Here is a 20855-nt window from a genome sequence, read left to right on the forward strand (position 1 = left end):
CTATTTTTGTCTCTATGAATTTACCTATTCCAGATATTTCATATAAGTAGAATCATGCAATATTTGTTCTTTTGTGTCTCACTTATTTCACTCAGCATAATGCCTCACAACTTCATTTCTTTTTATGGCTGAGTAACATTCCATCTTACGTATAGGCCACATTTGGTGTCTCCACTTGTCTGTTGATGGACACTTGGGTTGTTTCTACCTTCTGGCTGTTGTGAATATTACTGAAATGAACAACGGTGTTCAGGGTGCAGGGGATTCTGAGGGTGCTGCAGCTAACTGCACTCCTCCTTGGAGGTTCCCTCCTGACAGGAGAACTGAACAGCGCACCAACCTGGTTGCCACAAAGGCGAGGATGGTTTACCTCCGGCGTTAGATGATGCGACCAAGACTTCTCTGTGTCCCTTTCTCTTCCTACTTTTGGGGACTCTGTTTTTTTTTTTTTCCCTCCCAGCAAGAAAAGCACTAAATTTTAATAGTAAAGACACTTCTTACCCAGTGAGTTAGGAAACAGTTTGCTTTAAATAATAAGTGGGATGGGGCCTACTTACTCCATCTTTAGGGGAGAGGACACAATACTTCCACACAATTAAAATCAAAGACCTAACATTTTCGCATTCCAGGCATCTTTATTTTACACCTTTCGTGCCATGAATTCACAGGGAGTAGGTTCCAGCTCAGGCTCCTTTCCATTGGTTCCCACAAAGTGTGCTGCTCTGGGTGGAGCAGGCTGGCGCTTCAGTTGAACCCAGCCAGCTACCTTTCTCTTTGGCTTCCTACTTTTTTATTTCTGATCACGTGTTTCAGGCAGCTATCTTGGCTCTTAGACTGCTGAATATGCTCAACGTGCACATTAATTCTCTTGGGGGAATCTTGCCATTAACTTGTCTGTCCTCAACAATGCCAACAGCATGCTGGGTAACACTGTAGATGCTTCCATTTTTGCCATGGTAACACTTGTGGGACATTCCTTTTTGAACAGTGCCCATTCCCTTGATGTCTACAATATCACCTTTCTTGTAGACTCACATGTATGTGGCCAAAGGAACAACTCCATGTTTTCTAAAAGGCCTAGAGAAATAGATGCCTCTCTTTTTTCCCTGTGTGTTCATCGTTTTGATGAATTACTGCAAGATGGCTATTCCAGCCTAAAGGCAGGGACTCTGGTTTGAAGTAAAATATTTGTGCGTGCTTGCTTTAGTCAAGGTTCTTGCAGGAAACCAGTGATAGAAATTAAGTGCAAACTGGCTTGAACTAAAAAAGGATGTGTATCAGCTCATGTATCTGAACAGCCAGGACTTCTCCTTGTGTTTCACTTTGTGCCTGGAATCTAGAAGATCCCTCTTGCTTTACTCTTGTCTAGTGGTGTCAGGAGTGATCCCTCCTGGGACAGTCTGGAGCCCATAAGCCTTGCCCATGAGAAGTCTCTTATTCCAGGTGACCCACGTGGTAATCTAATAGGATTTCCAGACAGCCATCCCAGAAAGCTAAAGGGATTTGCTTTCTGCTGTGATTAGTCCCAAATTCTTTTCTTTTTGTTATTGTTGAGAATATACACAGCAGAACATTCTTCACATTTTCTTGAAAGTCTGTGGACCACAACATTCTACTTCCTTGTTTCAAATTCTGTATCAGTCAGGTTGTTGGTTGCAAAGGACTGACCCATGTGCTATCTTAAGCAAAAGGACACTTTATTGGGAGATTCTAGGGTGCTTACAAGAACAGACAGGAAGGAAGTTACAGGGCCAGGCTTGGAAGATTGCCAGTGAGGGAGCTCTGGAGGGCTGGGCAGCAGGACCCGAGGTCCTGACCATGCTATGAGAGAGGCCTCATTCACATATTGCCATGGGGTTGAAATAGTAATCACCCCATCTCCTTTTATTTTCTGTTATTTCCTTAAGGATCTACGTTCTTGGAGACAGACTCAGTGTACCAAGCATTCATCACGGATGTCTTCCTCCATTTCCTCTGTCCCACCCTGTAGCCAGTGCCCTGGACCATAATCTCACAAATCTCCAGGTTTCCACTGGAACCTCCCAGCATCCCCCCACCTGCTTCCACCTTGACATCCCTCTCTAATCCATCCTCTACACACAGGGATGAGGTTCTTCCGACATCACTGATCCATCCTCTACACACAGGGATGAGGTTCTTCCGACATCACTGATTATTGGTGCCCTATTAAAGTGACTTTGGGTCGTTTCCCATTGTCTATGGAGCAGAATCCAAGTACTTTCCCATAACTGGGGGGTGAGGTGGAAGTTTACATCTTCTCCCTGCCAATTACTGATATGTGATCAAAATGGCATAAGGGTCCTTCTGGGGAATAGGTGACGGACACACCAACTGCTTTTTTTCAACTTTTAAAGTTATGGAAACCTGTTAGAGCAAGCAGCCTAAGGCAGTCCTAGCCAAGGCCCTGTGGTTGAGATAGGCAAATTGGCTCCTGAAACAAAATTACAATGAGGGTAGAAAAATACAGGGCTCTAGTTAATGGTGAGGGATCCCTGGTGGCGCTGTGGTTAGGTGTTCAGTTGCTAAACAAAAGGATGACAGTTTGAATCCACCAGCTGCTCCTTGGAAACCCTATGGGGCAGTTTTACTTTGTTCTATAGGGTTGCTATGAATCGGAATCAGCTTGATGTCAATGGGTTTGGTTTTAGTTAATGGCGAAGGATATTGAATATACCACGAACTGCCAAAAGAACCAACAAACCTGTCTTGGAAGAAGTACAAACAGAATGCTCCTTAGACACAAAAGGATGGTGAAATTTCGTCTCACATACTTTGGACATGTTATAAGGAGGGAACAGTCCCTAGAGAAGGACATCATGCTTGGTAAAGGAGCGAAAAAGAGGAAGATCCTCAATGAGACAGAGTGACACAGTGGCTGCAGCAATGGGCTCAAGCATAACAGCTATTGTGAGGATGGTGCAGGACCAGGTGGTGTTCGACAAGACGGCACCCACCACCAACAACAGTTAATAAAATATGTCATGTCTATGCAATAGAATACTGCATAGTACATACCATAGTAATCATAAAAGAGAATGAGGAACCTTTTAAAGTCATTATGTGATTACGTATCTTGAGGATATACATCAAGGACATACATACCCAAGTTAGGTGCAGTACGGTGTATATGCGTTATTTCATCATTTCTGTGGATGAAAAAAAAAGAAAGAAAGAAAAATGTGTACATGTCTGTGAAAGCATAAACTATCTTTGGAAGGGAACATGAGGCCTCTAGTATGGGGGACAAGGAGATGGGGGACCGGGAAGGGAGCTTTTTGTTATATATACCCAATTTTATGACATAAAAGACACAGGAAAAGGATGTGGCAGTCTGTTTCCATAAAGATTAAAAAAAAAAAAAATACAGGTGTGGAAATCCTATGGGGCAGTTCTATTCTGTGCTATAGAGTGGCTATGAGTCAGAATCGATAAAAGAGACTTAAAAGAAAATAAATAAAATTAGGAGATAGAGCTAATGAGTTGGCCTCTGTCTAGTTGAAGTGGGAGGAGGGAAGCAGGTGTGCTTAGAAGAGTGGGTGCAGTATTGAGAGGTGGGGCCTTTTTGGGGGTAGAAGCCCTGCCCACAGAAGCAGGCAGAGAGTTGCAGCGTCTCTGCCAGTATTGTGCACTGAGGCAGGCCTAAAGGGCGCCCGATACCCCTACGGTCTTCATGTGGCCTCAAGGCCCCCAAGTTGGCAAGGTTGTTTCTGGCCTACACAAATGCTGTACTCCTTACATTGAATTAATTTGCTTCTCTTGGAACTGTGACCATCCTCCTGGTCACTCCCTGGCTCACCCTGTTCCCCCACCTGTTGCGTTTTTACCCACAAAATAACAAAGCAGCTCGTATGTTCCCTCCCCCATTCCCAGGCAGCTGCATTCTCTCATCTCCCACAGCTTTGTGGGCGGCCCTCCCTGACTAATACAGACCTTGTGTCTTTGTCCATCTCCCCTGCTGGACAGTGAGCTCCCTGGGGTGGAAACCATCTCAGAATGGCCTCTGTGCCCCTCCCAGTACACACGGCACAGCGCCTAGTGTCAAAAGGCATGGAGACATTTTGGAAGCACACAGGAAATTTGATCATGGCTGTCTCTGGGGAATAGGCCTGAGGGTCTGAGCCTAGATTCTCTTTTCTTTGCATGCGCTTTCTTATTGTTTGGATTTTTCACTGCGATTCTTGAGTATTCCTAATGAGAAAGGGAGAAAGAACCTCCTAGTAAGTGGGATGGGACTGTCACCGATGTCTGTGGACCACAACATTCTACTTCCTTGTTTCAAATTCTGACCGCAGCTGTGTTGACTGGGTCCTCCCCTTGTGTCTGCCCCGTTGCTCTTCCATACACAGGGCACCTGGCCCTTTTAGGAATTATCATGTCTCTCTAAGCTGTCCTGCCTTCTCCCCACAGGCGCTTTCTGCCCTTCCTCACTGTGAACTTGAGTTTTTTTAAAATTACAAGCATTGTTAAAGAAGAGATTCTCATAAATAAAAATTCAAACAATACAGATACAACTAATGTCGTTTTGACAAACTGCATCCTCTTCTGCCTCACCCTAATCTCCACATTAGATATAACCTCCATTCACCAACCGGGTGAGTGTCTGTCCCAATCTTTTTCTGGGCATTTATATACATTTACAAACATAAAGAAATATGGCATCTTGCCTTAGGCGATTGATGCATTACGTAAATGGAATCATTCTGTACGTATTATTCTGCAATTTTTCTTTTCCCCTTAATGACGTATTTGGCATCTTTCCAGAGAAACACCCAGGGAAAGAACTTTTTCCTACTTTTAAAAAGATTTTTACTGAAGTATAGTATATATGCAAATATATGTGAAAAATACACCCATTATAAATAAATAGCTTGATGAGTTTTTGCAAAGTGACACATTTGTGTCATCAGTGCCAGGAAGCCGCCTTGTGGTCCCTTCTAGTCACTACCCCTCAATTGGAACACCATAGATTAGTGTTGCCAGATTTTGAAATTTATAGAAAATGGAATCATATAGTACAAATTCTTTTGTGCAACCTGTTTGTGAGAATCATTAATGTTGTTGTATAGAATTATAGTTTTTCATTTTTTTAACAAGTAGTATTTTATTGAGTAGTTTTATGAGTCGTATTCTATTATGGAAACCCTGGTGGCGTAGTGGTTAAGAGCTATGGCTGCTAACCAAAAGGTTGGCAGTTCGAATCCCCCAGGCGCTCCTTGGAAACCCTACTCTGTCCTATAGGGTCGCTATGAGTCAGAATCAACTCATCAGCAGTGGTTTTTATTCCATTATATGAATATACCACTATATATGTATATATATTTTTAAAATTAATTATTATTATTATTATTTTTACTATTGATGGGTATTGGGGTAGTTCCCAGCACATTATTTATATTTATTCTTTTTTGTAAAACTTATTTATTTATTTTTGTGAAAATATATACAATAAACATGCACCACTTCAGCGATTTCTACATGTACAATTTAGCGACATTGGTTACATTTTTTTTAGTTGTGCCACCTTTCTTGACAATCTTTTCCAAACAATTTCCCCGTTATTAACACAAACTCACTGCCTCCTTAAGCTTCTCATCTATCTTTTGAGTTGTTGTCGATTTGATAACATATAGATAATTCTTTAAAAGAGTCTAATGCTTAATGCAAAAGTTCTTTTACAATTAGGCTAAACTCTTACATATTTGGTTCAAAGACGACTTCAGGGGAGAGTTTTGGTTCAAGACCTAAAGGGGACCTTCTCCATCTGAAAGACAGAGAGAAAAATCCCGCGTTGGCGGAGCATTCTCAGCGGTGAGTTCGGACCCTGAATTGGTGAATTCGGATACTTGAATTAGTGGCCTCAGGCATAACTGAGCGGCCCAATGGGAGAGCTCACAGGGCCAGGGGCCCATCTATCCATCCTATGCTATTCCTCCGGGTAATATTTTCAGGGGGCAGCACATTCTTTTTAAATGGCTGTACTGCAGACCATAGAACAGGCATCAAGAAACCAAACCAAACCAAACTCGTTGTCGAGTTGATTCCGATTCACGGCAACCCTATAGGACAGAGTAGATCTGCCCCATAGGGTTTCCAAGGAGCGCCTGGTGGATTCAAACTGCCCACCTTTTGGTTTATTTAACCATTTGGTTTATTTAGCCATTCTCCACTGACAAATATCTGGGTGGTTTCTAGTTTCCTACCAGGCCCAACAAAGCCTCAAGGAGCATCCTAGTTCATGCCTCCTTGTGTACATGTGTGAGCAATCTTGAGGGAGGACCTTGACAAGAGCAACTTCTGGGGCTCACTGAAAGTGACCTGTGCTGTGTCCGGGGCTCCCTGAGTGAACATACCGTGGAGTTAGGTGGGGGGTAGATGGCTGCTGTCCCCCTTTCCCACCCCAAGGAGTCAGAGAAGGCTCTCAGGAGGCTGGGACTCTGGCCTCTCACCTTGAAGTTCAGAAGGGAAGAACCCCCACCCAGGGAGGACAGAAGGGCCTTCCATGTAGGTGCAAAAATATCCTCCATTTTATAGACAAGGAGAAGGAGGCACAGTGTGTGAAAGGCTTGTCTGAGCTCACACAGGTGGTTAGCAGGTTAGGGTGGGGGCAGAACCAGAACCCAGCTGTTCAGCTCTGACCCTTGTTCTTTCTCTTACCCTCCTTGCTTTGCTCGGCAGGGTTCAGGGCTTTGGGCTGGAATGGAGGTGTCTAAACACAGGTAAGGCTGTGCTTTGCCTGTAGGGGTTTTAAGTGGAGAGCATGATGAAGCGCATCTGGCTCAACCAGGCTGGGAGGGATTGGGAAAGGTGGGGTTCCAATACTGGGGACAGGGTAGTGACAACACAGGGACTTGCTTCAGCCTTAGCAGAACTACCTGCTCCCCTCTCTTGGGGTGATCTGTCCTCTTTGCTGGGTTGAGGGTAGGCGTGGGAGCAGTCCCTAGGGTCTAGCTTGAATGTCTCAGGGTTATGGCTATAGGAGAATCCGGCCAAGGGAATTGCAGGAAAATGGAACTAGAGTCCTGAGGGAAGCAGTTCTGCAACCTGCTCTCCCACTGGGCTTCTCAGTTACGTTTGAGGCAATATGAGTTGGATTTACACTCACCAGTGCAGAATTTTTCTCTTTATCTTTCAGATCCGTGGAGAAGGTAGACAAGGAAGTCACGGCTGTTGTTGTCGAGTCGATTCCGACTCATAGCAACACTATATGACAGAGTAGAACTGCCCCATAGGGTTTCCTAGGCTGTAATGTTTATGGGAGCAGATCACCAGGTCTTTTTTTCCGAGGAGCCACTGGGTGGATTAAAACTGCCTACCTTTGGGTTAGCAGCCAAACACTTAACCATTGTGCCACCAGGGCTCCTTAAGTCACAGCTAGTGAGAAGCAAACCAATGATTCAAATCAATGTCTGCCTAACTCCAGAGTCAAGGTCTTAATTAGCCCTGGGGGCAGCTTCCCACTCTGTGGGTAATAACAACAGCTGCTGTTTATGGAGCTTTCATTTTGGGCCAGGCATGTCCGAATTGCCTTAACTGCATTGACCACAGACCATCTGAGGTCCGTCCTTTTGAAGGCCAATTTTCCAAAAGAGGAAATAGAAACAAAGGCACAGAGAGGCTGAGTAATTTGCCCAAATTTACACAGCAACTAAGTAGAAGAGTTGGGACCAGAACCCAGTCGGGCACCCTGGCTCCAATGTCCATGCCCTTAACTGCTTTGTAGGTTGGCCTTTATTGGAAACAACTTTCCCAGAGCCTTTCCCATCTGTCTCCTGACACTGCTCCCAAATGGGGGAGCAAAAGACCCACCTCCTTGAGTTTTCCTAGTTTCTCCTCAAGGGGCCATTGCCTAGTACTGGTCTTGCTCGTGGGAAAGCTGAGAAGGGCACTTTTGGAGCCTGGGATGCTCATGTCATTCTCATGTCCTTCCTTGCTCTGGTTCCCCCTGTGGTCCAGGGCCTACTGGGCCATAGATGAACAAGCCTCAGCCCTCAGAGAGCCCACAGTCTGAGGGAAGACAAACAAGCAAATAGACATGCCCTTCATGTCAGTTGGGGTCTCCTAGCCCCAATCTCAAACCCCCTTTGCCTACTTCAAATCTTCCCACTGATCTTCCCTCATATCTTCTCTGCTGCCCCTCTCAGGAACAAAACAGTCTTTTCGAAAATTCCTCTCATTCCCTCTGCTCCTACTAACATCTTCAGTGTCAACTTACCAAGTGTTTTCAAGGATTCCCTAAGAGGAATTCTGGACTTGCTGTTGAGATCACAACATTTTCACATCCCTCATGACTTCCACAGATATTCTCCTGTGTGCCAACCACAGGACTAGAACTAGGTGCAGGGAGCCCCCAGGGACTTGGGGGAGGGGAACCAAGCTTTAAGACAGCCATGGTGGGCTTTCCTGAGGAGGTGAGCCATGTCCTGAAGGACAGAGAGGACTTTGGCAGGTCAAGAAGGGTAAGGGGAGACAGTAGGAGAAGGGTGTCTTAGTTATCTAGTGCTTCCATAACAGAAATACCACAAGTGGATGGTTTTGACAAAGAGAAATTTATTTTCTCACAGCCTAGTAGGTTCCAAGTCCAAACTCAGGGCATCGGCTCCAGGGGAAGGCTTTCTCTCTCTGTCAGTTCTGGAGGAAGGTCCTTGTCCTCAGTCTTCCCCTGGTTGAGGAGTTTCTCGGGTGCAGGGACCCCGTGTCCAAGGGACACGCTCTGCTCCCGGTGCTGTTTTCTTGGTGGTATGAGATCCCCAACTCTCTGCTTGCTTCTCTTTCCTTTTTAACTCTTGAGAGATAAAAGGTGGTACAGGCCACGCCCCAGGGAAACTCCCTTTACATCAGGATCAGGGATGTGACCTGGGTAAGGGTGGTGTTACAATCCCACCCTAATCCTTTTTAACATAAAACTACAATCGCGAAATGGAGGACAGCCAGAGAATACTGGAATCATGGCCTAACCAAGTTGATACACACATTTTTGGGGGGACATAATTCAATCCATGACAGAGAGTGTTCCAGCCAATGAAAGCAGCTCGTTGTCTGTGGAGCACCAAGGAAGGAAAGAGTCTGTGACTGTGAAGAGGACAAAGACTAGATCACAAAATTCCAAAATTGTCTGCTAGGGTCAGATAACTGGTGGGGATGCTCAAAGTTCTGCAGCAAGTAGTTGTGGGGTGATGAAAAGAGCACTGAACTGGGAGTCCGAGCCCAGGGTCTGTCCCAGCACTGCCACCATCACACGTGGGCCTTTGCTAAGCCCCCTTTCTCCCTTGCTCTCTGGGGGCCTCAGTTAGCTCTTCTAAACAGTGAGGAGTTGTAACAGCGAATATTGTTACGTATTTGTGCGTGTGTCCTTTTAGAGCTCGTTATTTCTTAAACAAAACTTTACTGAACTAATAAACAAGAGTCAGAGTGCATGCTGTATTCCCCAGGCAATTTCAATCTCCACTATCTGAAGAGTCCCTGAAGCAACTCTTTGAAGCCCTTCATTCTATGATTGTGTTTCTAGGGTCAGTGGCAGGGCCAGCTTCATGGGCATGTGATCTGTGCAGTCAGTCACACAGGACCCCCATGCTTAGGGCCCTGTGCTGGGTTCAATGCTCTGTTGCTGAGGTCTTAAAATTCTTAGTGATTTTTGAACAAGGGGCCCACATTTTCATTTTTCACCAGGCCCCACCAATTACATAACTGGTCTTGGCTAGTGGTGGTTCCATACTTCCAACAATGCATGAAGGAGACCCTCGAGGCCATTCAGAGGGCAACTTATTTCCTTCCAGACTTGCCAAAATGTTGTTGGAGTCTTTGCTACCCACCCTGAGCAGCCAGAAGAGTAGAGAGAGAGTCTGGGAAGGGAAGAAAAGGAGTGGGAGGAAGTGCAGGGCAAAAGGGGGCCCCAGTTCAACCCTTCAATGCCCAGTGGCTCTTGACCTGATTGGCTGCAGGGGAGATGCAGGGCTGGTCAGGGTGGTGTTTGGTGGGATCAGAGCAGAGTGGGAAAAGGAGCTCATCGGAGGGAGATAGGTGGCCTCAGATAGGATCAATGGAAACCCTGAACTGGAGCCAGAGCTCTGGGTCCTGCCTCCAGCTGGGGCTCGGCCAAGACCTCCTTCCCTAGGCAACCCCCCATCCTGCCCTGGGCCTGTTTCCTCCCCACCAAATGGGACTGGTGATGACCCCTGCCCTGCACTCCTCACAGGAGTGCCCTGAGCTCAGAGGAGGCAGATGGCGTAAGAACCCTCGTACCTTAAAGGACAACACACACAAGTCACGTCGTTGGACTTAGGTGGCCAGACCATAGGCAACATGGCCTTAGTGAGGCTGTGAGGGAATGCAGGACACAAGGAGCTCCACGTTCCCCTAATGGTGTCGTTACCATAGCAATCTCAAGGATTGGTTTTGGGTTGCTGTCTTGGTGACAGGATGGGCCCCAGAGACCCCAGAGGACCCACCCAGTGCTGTTGCAATGGACAAGTTCCTTGGAAGAAAATTCACCTCAATAGGGTTGCCCTTGGACACACAGGTGACCCTGTCCAATGGAGAGAATTGCCAAATAGTCCTTCACTAACTGCAGGGACAGCAGGGAGGCCAGCTTGTCTCCTATTCACAGCTGGGGTCTCACACTGACACAGCATGGGTCCTACCAGCCCCAGCTCTACCTTATACACAGTCCCCACAACTCTCAGCCCTCCTGGTCTCCATCCCCCTTTAATCTGCAATCTCAGCCCCTCAGAGCTTTTCCCTTGTGCTGCTGGTTTAATCAAGAATTGAATTTCAGAAAGGGAAGAGACTCCTAGGGAGGGAAGTTGTTGCTGGAGATCAGAGGTTCACAGTGGTTCTTAACTGGTGGCTCTATTGAGTCCTGAACTGGGATCCATGGGAGGGGTGGGGAGGGTGGAATGGAGTCAGTGGAACTTGTACTCTGATCTTCAGTCTCCTCTCCCTCTAGGGAGTTGGTTCCTTCTCCCTTCTCTTTTCAAAAGCAGGAACCTGGGGTGGGGTCTTTGGATGGGGTGGTTTCACCTTCTAAGGGCATCATGAGCCGATGGGTTGACCTCCACTAAGAACAAGCCAGGCTACAGGGAGGGCCTACAACAGCCCTTGGGAAAGGCATAGGAGTGTGGTACCTAATACAGAGTGCCTTAATTTACCCATCTTCCTGGAAGCTGCACTCCAGATGTGTTCCGCCTATCTCCTGCTTGGAGCACATGGTCTCTTGGAAGCTGACCCTGAGGTCTTGGGTGGGTGAAATGGGCCACAAGTCTTTGTCACGGCAGAGAAATGGGTGAGAATGCACTAATTGAGACACTTCCTGCGTCAGTTCAGAGTCTCCTCTGGGGATAGGACAGTGGGACCCTCTCTGGCTCCCCTGGGGCAGGCCTGGCCTTCTGATTTCCAGTTGCCCTCTTTATGCCCATGTTCAGAGCAAAGACCTAACCGCAGAAACTGGTATCCATGCCTACCAGTTTGCCCCACATCAGAGGCTGGCCCTGAGTTCTGCTCCCCTAGAAATCTTGGGCATCCTCCAACCCAGCCTCCATCCCTGTCCAGCTCAGCTCACCCCTCTACCCCAGACTCCACTGAGGGGAGCTGGAAGAAGTTCTTCCTAGAGGACCCCTCGTTGAGGCCGATGAAGATGAGGACAAGGGTTTTGTTGTAGCTCATCCCTGGGCTGGGGACAGGCTCCAAGGCTTCCCGTCCAAGCCCTAGCATCCTAGGCAGCCCTAGCAGATGCCATATCTCTAGACCTGCATCCTGAGGACTGCCCAGAGCTGGGCCTTTAATGGAGCTCCAGATATGCATAAGGAGCTGTCATGGTCCAATGCATGGCCTTGGGCTTTCCTTCCCATTCCTCGTTTCATCGACAGGGACAGCTGATTGCCCTTTGGAGTAGGGCAAGCTGCGTGGAGCGTGGTGGGAGGGGTGAGGACAGGGCCTGGGATACCTCAGGCCCTCAGAAGCTGAACAGCTCCTCAGAACAGCTAGTCAGAGATAAGCTAGTTAGAGAAACTAATTAAAGTTACTAGTAAGACCACTGGTCAGGTCAGTTGTCCCTCAGTGTTCTGGAATTTCACCAGGATCAAGTTCCATCCTGCCCAGAGAAAGAAGACATCCTCAAATTTGTGAGTCCTCGGAACACTGATCTTATGGAGAAAACATTCCTTTTTTTTTTTGTTGTTATTATATCTCATGGTAACTAGAGTTTCTATGCTAAGGATGCATTGCTTTTACAATCAGGAAAAAGTATACATAAAACTTAGAAAACTTCACAGTTGATTATACTTTGCACTGTTTTAGAGGTTCATTTTGTCTATATCTCTCTGGTAAATTGTCACAGGAGTGGGACAGAGTGGGAAACCTGGGTAGTAATATATCAGATGCTGCCCTGGGGCTCAAAGCATACCTACATGCTTCCATCAGACTTCAGGTTTGGCCACCAGAGAAGCCACCGGCCCCTGTGATTTCCCAAAATGACGTCCAGGGCACAAACTGAGGACCCTGCCGTAGTCAGTTGTGGTGTTCAGGGGACCAGTGGACTCACCTTCTTTGAGGAGTTTGCCCTGAGTTGGTCCACCTGAGACCAAAATCTCTTGAGTCAAAATCATCCATGAAAATTAGGGAGCACGTGGCACAGACTTGGTGACCAGGAGTGAGGTTAGCAAAACACATTTGAAAATCAAATATTTTTCCTAAGTACTGTCTGGCCCTAAAACAGCAGTAATTTCTCTCACTCTGTCTTCAAATTTGGTAATTTTATGCATCTCTGAAGGAGCCCTGGTGACACAAAGCTTAAGTGCTCGGCTGCTAATGAAAAGGTTGGTGGTTCAAACCCATCTAGGGGATCCTCGGGAGAAAGACCAGGCAATCTGCCCAAGTACGGATTGTTGTTGTTGTTGTTAGGTGCTGTCGAGTCAGTTCTGACTCATAGTGACCCTATGCATAACAGAAAGAAGCACTGCCTGGTCGTGCGCCATCCTCACAATCATTGCTATATTTGAGTCCATTGCTGCAACCACTGTGTCAATCCATCTTGTTGAGGGTCTTCCTCTTTTTCACTGACCTACTTCACTGAACATGATGTCCTTCTCCAGGGACTGTTCCCTCCTGATAACATATCCGAAGTATGTGAGATATAGTCTCGCTATCCTTATCTCTAAGGAGCATTCTGGTTGTACTTCTTCTGAGACAGATTTGTTCGTTCTTCTGGAATTCCATAGTATAGTCAATATTCTTCGCTAGTACCACAATTCAAATGCATCAATTCTTCTTCATTCCTCCTTTTCGTTGTCCAACTTTCGAATGTATATAAGGCGATTGAAAATATCATGGCTTGGGTCAGGCGCACCTTAGTCCTCGAAGTGACATCTTAATTTTTTAACATTTTGAAGAGGTCTTTTGCAGCTAATTTGCCCAGTGCAATGTGTCATTTATTTCTTGGCTGCTGCTTCCATGGGTGTTGATTGCGGATCCAAGCAAAATGAAATCCTTGACAACTTCAATCTTTTCTCCATTTATCATGATATTGCTTATTGGTCCAGTTGCGAGGATTTTTGTTTTCTTTATGTAGAGGCGTAATCCATACTGAAGGCTGTAGTCTTTGATCTTCATCAGTAAGTGCTTCAAGTCCTCTTAGCTTTCAGCAAGCAAGGTTGTGTCATCTGCATATCACAGGTTGTTAATGAGTATTCCTCCAATTCTGCTGCCGTGTTCTTCAAGTAGAGATTACAGCCTAGGAAACCCTATGGGGCAGTTCTACTCTGGGGTCACTATGAGTTGGAATCAACTCAGCGGCACCTAACAGCAACATGTATCAGTGACATGAGCCAGTTTTAACGTTAATGATCTAATTGGTTCTCAACATCACCTCAAAAGTTTGCTTAATTGGCTTTCTGGTGTCAATTTCAGTTGGAAATTTAGTCACATGTTACTGTTAGCAGCTCATATTAGGAAAAAGATAAAATTATATGTGTATAATAAAAACTACTTCTCCCTCAGTCTTGACTTGCAGATTATTGTTTAAAACTTCCCCCTCTGTTTGCTGTCTTTGATCATTTCACAAGACACTTTGGTGAGATGATTAGAAGAGACTACCACAGAATGCTCAAGAGCCTCTCCCCAAATTCTGCTCCAGTTGCCGGTGAGCCAGCTGAGAACCTGGACTTTTTAACTTGGTGACAGCCTGCATTTCCACATATGCTGCCACAGCTAGAAGACACAGAAGATTAACCATACAAGGATCAAGGAGTGGCCTGGGAGTCTCCATGGCCTGCTATTCAGATTATCTAGTAGCTAGCTGCAAATGGGAAACCCTGGTGGTGTAGTGGTTAAGAGCTACATCTGCTAACCAAAAGGTCAGCGGTTTCAACCCACCAGATGCTCTTTGGAAAGTCTATAGGGCAGTTCTACTCTGTCCTATAGGGTCGATATAGGGTCACTATGAGTCAGAATTGAGTCAATGGCAAGGGGTTTGGTTGTAGCTGCAAATGGGAGAGTCCTGGTAGGGCAACGGTTAAATGCTCAGCTGCTAACCCACCCAGCACCTAGGGGGAAAAGACTCGGCAATCTGCTTCTGTAAAGATTATAGCCTAGGAAACCCAACTTGACGGCACACAACAACACCCGCAAATGGGGCTACATGCTGAACGATGCCTGGGGCACAGCTTGGGGACATGTCCAGGGACATGGTCATAGTCCTGCATTTGAGGATTTGAGGTTACAGCTGAGAGCCTGGGGAACAAAGAGATGTCTCAGGGAGCACAGAGAAAGATTGCAGATTGCTGAGAGAGATCCTGGGGAGAAGGGTGCCATCCAGAGAAAAAGGTGAGATCCTAAGGACCAGAAAAAATTCCCGGGAGCAGGGAGATCCCAGTGACCTGCCTGAACCCTGTTCCTTGGCAGGAGCAGTCTGCTAGCTTAGGATGCCATATCTCAATTTACTGAAATTACCAAAATTTCATGGTAATTTATTCCTAATACATTCTTCTTATACATACATTTTTGTTAGCGACATTTCTTAGGTATATTAAAGAGGTTGAATGCTGTGTTTGGGGAATATATTCTTCTTACAAATTTGTCTTTTTAATGTCAAGAACGAACATAAACTTCTTAGCAGTACAACAGAAAATTTCGTTCTTTATGTAAATACAAATTTTAGTTTATTTAATTTCTCTTAAACATTGTTGAGTCATTATCTATTGTGCCTCCATTTCAGTATTTTAAGAACGCTACACAATTTTTCAGAATAACCAATTGAAAGAATCCAGCAAATATACCAATTAACCAAAAAACTACCTTAGAGCGTTTTATAGAATTTACAGCAATTCACATGATATGGGATGGTTTAAACATTTTGAAGGGGCAGTTTAAGCAGGTCCGCTTTTATTGTTTTTATAAGCAATTTGAAGGAGGCCTGGTGGCACAGTAGTTAAGCACTCTGTTTGAACCCACCAGCTGCTTTGCAGTAGAAACAACCAGGTGATCTGCTCCTGTGAAGGTTTCAGCCTAGGAAACCCTACTGGGCAGTTCCCCTCTGTCATCCAGGGTTGCTATGAGTTGAAATCCGCTTGATGGCACACAATAACAACAAGAACAACAACATAAACAATTTGAGCAGACATGAGACATCACCTGGATCAAACCTGAAACGGGGATCTGAAAGAAGAAGACTGAGGGGGACAGAGAGGAGGAGACCGAGACACCTGGGGGAGGGGAGTTTGGGGTCCCTGGAACCTGGTTCTTCCAACACTCTCAGGAGCTGAGACTCCACTCCTTCCGGCAAGCCACACAGTTACATGATACACGTCTGGGCAAACCAGGAAACTTGGCCAATTGTGTGGATGGGTCGTTTAGAAATTTGGTTATTGGCTCTGGGCAATTTTGTGCCCAGTTTTTTTTTCTTGGAGTGTCCTTGGTGCCCCTTGTGCTAGGTACTGTCTGAGCTGGGCTTCGTTCTGTCCTAGGTTCCTTCTAGATTTGGGAGCCACAGCCTTTGCAACCTCCTGACCCACATACTTCCCCATGCTCTGCTCACACTTGACAGGCTCAGAACAAGCCCCCAGTTTCCCGGTCTGGGTCTCCATCAAGTCTCTTGGAGACCGTTGTCCTCTCCCCTCTATCACTGCTTTCAGCATCACCCCTCCTCTCAGCCCTCCTGTCTCCTCAACAGCCCCTACTGGCCACCACGCCTTTGCCCAGGCTGTCTCTTGGCCCTGGTGCTCCCACCATCTCAGGTCTGTCCTTCTCCCACACTGCTCCCCTGATGCTGTAGCTCCTGCTGCCCTTCCCTACGACTTCTAGTGAGCCAAGAGGCAGCACTGGTCACACCTGAACTAGAGTGGTATTACCACCACAGCTGACCCATCACCTGCACCATATCTGTGTAGCCAACTGTGTGAAGTTTTAGTTCCAGGTCCATCCATGACCTGTGTGATAGGGACTGGCCCTCAGTGTCCTATCCTGGCAGTGACAAGGAGGATGGATGAAGGGTGGGGGTCTGAGACTTAGGGGGAGGTTGGAAAGACTGGTCTGGGGTGGAGGCTGAATGCAGGGAGAGGTACCACCCCAGTCCTGGACTCCTCTGTGGGTTCTGCTACAGGAAAGGGTGAGGGCAAGGAGGACATCGACTAGGTTCTGAGCTGAGATTTTATTGGGCTGAGCCACAGCAGTCGACAGTGGAGGCTCAGGAAGGAACCAAGATGGGGTACAGCAAGAGGGTGGTCAGTAGAGGTGATACCAGGCACTCAGCCATCTCAGAATCTCGTGGACCACTGCATTCAGTGTCCCCTCTTTGGAACCAGCTGTCCAATCATCTTCTTCATCTTCTGGAGGAATTTTCTTAGGCCTCTGTGAGCTCTCACCAGCTGGGCAAGAGTGGGGAGAGATTAGTAGAGAAGGTTGGCATGAGCCAGGGTAGGGTCTGCAGGCTAGGAGGGTAGGATGGTCCTCAAGTATCCATACTTGGAAGGGACAAGTGTGGAGGGGCGAGAGGGAACTGGCAGTGGGGAGAGGTCCCCAATTGTCCTAGCCCTGTGTTTGTATTGCTGTGTGACACTGCTCATATCACTCAACCTCTCTGAGCTTTGGTTTCTTCTCCAAGCTGGTTTCTCTGCCAGCTCTAATAATCCATGATTCTATTGTTAGACTTCATGTTGCATCAAAATCACCTGCAGGGATCATTAAAACACAGATTCCTGGGCCCCCCACCCCCAGAGTTTCTGATTCAGTAGGTCTGGGTGGGGCCTGAGAATTTCCATTTCTAACAAGTTCCCAGGAAGTACTGATGCTATTGGCCTATGGGGTCCACACTTTGAGAACCCCTGTCCTAAAACAATAGTTTACTGGGTATCATGGATTGAATTGTGTGTATCAATTTGGCTGGGCCGTGATTCCCGGTACTGTGTATCTATCCACCATTTTGTCATCTGATGTGATTTTCCTTTGTGTTGTAAATCCTGTGGCTATGATGTTAATGAGGGGGGATGGGCGGCAGTTGTGTTGATGAGGCAAGACTCAATCTATGGGATTGGATTGTGTCTTGAGTTGGTTTCTTTTGGGATATAAAAGACAGAAGCAAGCAGAGAGATGGGGGGACCTCATACCACCAAGAAAGCAGCGCGGGGAGCAGAGTGCGTCCTTTGGACTCAGGGTTCTTCTATGGAGAAGCTCCTAGTTCAGAGAAAGATTGATGACATTGACCATTGTCCCCCAGAGCCAACAGAGAAAGCCTTCCCCTGGAGCTGACACCCTAAATTTGGACTTTTAGCCTATTCTACTGTGAGGAAATAAGTTTCTCTTTGTTAAAGCCATTCATCTATGGTATTTCTGTTATAGCAGTACTAGATAACTGAGACACTGGGTAACTGTCAGATCACATCTCCTCCGCTGTAAAAGTGGGGTATGTGTGCACATGCATGCATGTGCATGTGAATGTGCCCATGTGTGATTGCATGTGAGAGTGTGTGCATGTATGCATACATGCATATGTGTGTGTGTGTGTCCAGGCTGTGTTTTGTAGAGAACCTGTAAGGTGACTTCCAGCTTTGAAAGCCCATGGGAATGTCTCTCTCTTTCCCTGGGGTTTGAGGTAGGGACTGTCAGGGTTTGGGAATTCTCAAGCACCCCCTTCCCACAAGACCCCTGTCCTACCCTCAACATTCTTTCCTCTACCTCAAGAACCCTCAGTGGCAAAGCTGCAACTCTGTACCCATATGTGCTTCACATCCAGCTCAAGTTTCACCTTCCTTACGAATCTTCGCTGGAGTCCCTGGGTGGTATAAACGGTTAACAGGTTCAGCTGCTAACCTAAAGTTTAGAACTTCCAGTCCACCCAGAGGTGCTTCGAAAGAAATCCTGGTGATCTACTTCCAAAAAACCAGCTATTGAAAAACTATGGGGCCCAGTCCTACTCGGACACACTTGGGGCCACCAGGAGTCAATTCAACTCAATAGCAACTTTTTTTTTTTTAAATAATTTTTATTGTGCTTTAAGCGAAAGTGTACAAATCAAGTCAGTCTCTCACACAAAAACCCATATACACCTTGCTTCACACTCCCAATTACTCCTCCCCTAATGAGGCAGTCTGCTCTCTCCCTCCACTCTCTCTTTTCATGTCCATTTCGCCAGCTTCTAACCCCCTCCACTCTCTCATCTCCCCTCCAGGCAGGAGATGCCAACATAGTCTCAAGTGTCCACCTCATCCAAGAAGCTTACTCCAAACCAGCATCCCTCTCTAACCCACTGTCCAGCCCAATCCATGTCTGAAGGCTTGGCTTCGGGCATGGCTCCTCTCCTGGGCCAACAGAAGGTCTGTTTTTGTTTTTTTTTTTTAATAAGACCTTCCCAGGCCTCCTGGCTCTGGCTCTCTCTCAACATCTTCTGCAAGTCACAGCTCTACCTGCTGAGAGTACAATCCACTGGGCACTTAATTCATAGAAAGCCATCTGCAGCTTCCAGCCCCGGAGTTCTCAATCCTGTTCCTACTCCAGACCAATTAAACCAGACTCTGTGGGGTGCGGGCCCTGGCTCAATAGTTTACTAATTCTTCCCAGGTGATTCCAAAGTGTAGCTAAGGACGGGAACCCCCTGCGCTGTGGAGACTAAGGTTCAGGGCTGTGAAGTGGCTTGCTCCAGTCACTAAGTAGAGCAGTGGCACAGCTAGGAGTCATCTTTTCTGGGTCACTGTTGTCAGGTTCTCGTCAGTTTCTCAGGGCTGGGAAGGGTGTAAAACCACCCAAGAGGCCTGTTCAGCAAGTGACAGTCCAGCCCTCCAGCCCTTACCCCTTTTTCTGAAACCTCCCAGCCTGAAGTTCTGGTTCCTGAACCCTCTGCCCCTCTGCCCCTCCCCTCCTTCTTCAAGATCCCCAGGAGTTTTTCTCACCTCTGCAGGGTTTTGGGGTTCACAGGTGAGCTCCACACTGAGACCCTCCCCACTGGTCTCGATGATTGCCAAGCAGTTCTTCACTTGCTGGGGGTGAAAGGAACAAGATCAGACCGTGCCCAGCTACTTGAGGGCCCCATTGCTGCATAGAATCAGGGAACACTGGCTCCGAGTACAGACATAGCCGAACGACAGAGCTAGGGACTCACCCTATAGCTTTGGGATGGGGCATGGGGAGCTAGTGTCTGAGGATCTTACCCCATTGTCCTTGAAAGGACACTGCTCAAGGGTGAGGTTCTCCACCATCTTGCACTCCGTCTCTTTGATGGTAAAATACAGTGACTGTGGTTCCGACAGAGTTGGGTCCTGTCAGCAAGGAGATGATAGGATCTCAGCCCTCACAGTGAGCATGTCCATTTGTGAGAAGATCCAGAGAGCACCCAGCCTGTCCATCAGCGGGTGGGGACATCAGGGCCCAGAAAGACCCCTGCCACCATTCACCAGATCCAAACTGAGGTCCAGAGAAGGGGAGTGAATTAGCTAAGATCGTGTAGCCAAGAGAGACAAAGCAGGGACTTGAACCCAGGTCTATATGACTGCCATACCTGGCACTATTTCTACCAAGCCATGCCGCCTATCATAAAAACCAAAAACCCAGTGCTGTTGAGTCGATTCCGACTCATATACCTATCATGGCAGCTGGAAAAAGTGTAGAGCACTGCCCGAAGGGATGGCTGCCATTATCTCATAGATGAGGAAACTGAAGCCCAAAAAGGTGAACAGGTCCTTCTCAAAGCCTCCCAGCCTATCAGGGCAGCAGGGCCCTTAGCCTTATCCCTCCAAAATGTTCTGGCTGGAGTGGGCTGTGCCCTGGGCCCTCCCTGCTCCTTCTCACCCAGTCTGGCTGGGGCTGAGTTTCCAGGACACAGAAAGCATACTCCTCATCTGACTGGTTATTGTAGTTGTTGATGGCGAATTCCAGCGCCTCGGCTTGGCTTAGGCTGAAGTCCTCGGTCAAGGAGGTAGGCTCCACCCAAGTCAGAACCAGGAGCAGCTGGAGCAGCAGCACGGGCACTCTGATGCCATCCATCTTGCCTGGCCGCAGTCTGCAGGGTGCAGCCTCTGCTTGGTTTTATGCTTGCCTGGGGTGGGGTGGGGCTGCCCTTCTGCAAGCTAACTTCTTTCACCAAGGTCCATGCCTGGGAATTCCTAGTAGGTCAGAAGTGATTTTGGCAATTACTTAACCTCTTGGCTTCTTACCTCGCAGGAAGTAATAATAGGGAAAGAGGAAACTGACTCTTAGCAGAGGGGGCTGACATCCACCCCTGACCAAAATCCTCAGCCCCTCATAGCAGCCCATGTCTGCCTTCCTAGCTTGCTGTAGAGTGCAGGAGTGAAGGGCTTGAATTCCCTATTATCCCCAGTGGAAGAGCCAGCATGGTGGGTGGATGGGGATCATTGGGT

At 47.2% G+C, this 20855-nt stretch overlaps 1 pseudogene; it reads right to left on the reverse strand.

The window, feature by feature from the left end:
* Nucleotides 1-640: 640 nt before the first annotated feature.
* LOC126063630 (60S ribosomal protein L21-like) lies at nt 641-20481 on the reverse strand (annotated as a pseudogene).
* Between the last annotated feature and the right edge of the window lie 374 nt (nt 20482-20855).

The sequence above is a fragment of the Elephas maximus genome, chromosome 20 (genome assembly GCF_024166365.1).
Source record: "Elephas maximus indicus isolate mEleMax1 chromosome 20, mEleMax1 primary haplotype, whole genome shotgun sequence".
Classification (NCBI taxonomy): Eukaryota; Metazoa; Chordata; class Mammalia; order Proboscidea; family Elephantidae; genus Elephas; species Elephas maximus.